This window comes from Malaclemys terrapin, chromosome 23, assembly GCF_027887155.1.
Source record: "Malaclemys terrapin pileata isolate rMalTer1 chromosome 23, rMalTer1.hap1, whole genome shotgun sequence".
NCBI classification, from domain to species: Eukaryota; Metazoa; Chordata; order Testudines; family Emydidae; genus Malaclemys; species Malaclemys terrapin.
The window spans coordinates 1,136,031-1,137,632 of NC_071527.1; positions in this window are offsets into that span (position 1 = coordinate 1,136,031).

A 1,602-nucleotide genomic window follows, 5' to 3' on the forward strand; every position below is an offset into this window, starting at 1 on the left:
CTGGTAGCCGTACCTCTCTCCCGCTTGTGCCGTACCGCTGCGGCTGGCAGTGGGGATCGCGCAGAGACGCTGGCAGGTTTGGGGCCGCGGCTCCATTGCGCTGGGCCCTGTACGAACTGAATGTTGGGGAGGGATACAGAACCTCCTGCTTCAGGGTGGAAGCCGCTCTCTTGGGGAGCGGGATGAGGCCTCGCAGGGGGCAGATGGATCACATGCCTGCCAGCTGGGGGGGTGTCCCGCCCCTTCCCCTGTGGTTGCTGTCGGAGATGGGACACTGGACGGACCTTGGGCGCTGATCCGGATGGTCTGAAGTGTCCCCAGATCCTGTTCTCGGGGACACAGCAGGACCAGTGGCGTCTGGCCCGTGTTCTAAAACGACTTCCCGTGGGCTGGAGGATGTCCCAGCTGCTCTGGTGGCTGACAAGCAGAGATTTACGTCCAGCCCCGCCCTGAACGGTGTCTCCTGCTGAGCTCTTGGCAGGAGCTGGAAGCCCCAGATCAGTGCTGAGCTGCTGGCAATTGGCGGGCAGCACCGTCTCCGGCTGGTCGGTGGGGCTGACGAAGGGGCGACACAGGCTGCCCTGGCTGGCAGCCTGGCACAGTCGCTCCTTTCACATCCCCCTGGTGTAAATGCAGGGGGGGGGCCTGAGCTGCCCTCTAAGGGGATCGACCCTGGAGACCGACCCCCTGCGCAGCTCCAGCCCCAGGAGAGCCCTGCCCATGTGTCTCAAACCTCCCCTTCTGGGGCCTGCGGGATGCTTAGTTCCCACGGCCCTTTGGGTCCCAGACCGGCCAGCAGTGGGGCTAACTGGGCCGAGAACCCTCATGACTCGTTCCACTCAACAGCAATGGCTAGCCAGCTGGCTTCCTGGCCCATCGGCGAGTTACTGAGCGGCCAAACCCAGGGCAAGCCCGGCCTGCGGATCAGCTGGCTCCCACGCCGTCTGCCTGCCTGGGCTCGTGATGTACGAGTGACCGTGCACCCGTGGCCTGCGGCCTCTGGTGAGCACCCCCAGCATTCACAGCACTGAATGGCAGCGGAGCAGGAGATGAATCGGGGAGCCGTGCAAGGCCTTTGGCGGGGCCCCAGCTCAGCACTGCGTTTGGGCCGAGGCTCCCCTGCAATCCTGCACAGTCTGTAACAACCGCCCGGCCGAGGGGCTCCGATTTCAGCTCAAGCCGGGCCGTAAGAACAGCTTGGACAGTGGGGCCATGTGGAAACTCTGATGCCCTTGGAAGGTAACGAATATCCCCGGGTGGCTGCGGCGGGCTCGGCACCTGTCTCGCTGTTGATTTGTTCTCCCTGAAATAGCCTGGGAATCTCTATCTCTCCCGCCCCCCTCACTCCAGCTGTAATGATTCCCTCTCTGGCGGGGCTCCCGCTGGCTGCAGAGCTGGGCCCGACTTTGCTGGGTTGCCCAAAGGCGGGCGTTTAAGTGCCAGGAGGCAGAGGCCGGAGCCGGGCTGCAGCGGGGGGTTGTGTGCGGGTCTGACTTCCTGCTCTGTCCCCGGAGTGGCCTGAGGAGCTGGGGAACCTGGCACAGCCGAGCGAGCGCCCGTGGGCACGGACCGGTCCGGCTGCCTTGGCCTCCCCAGCCCAGA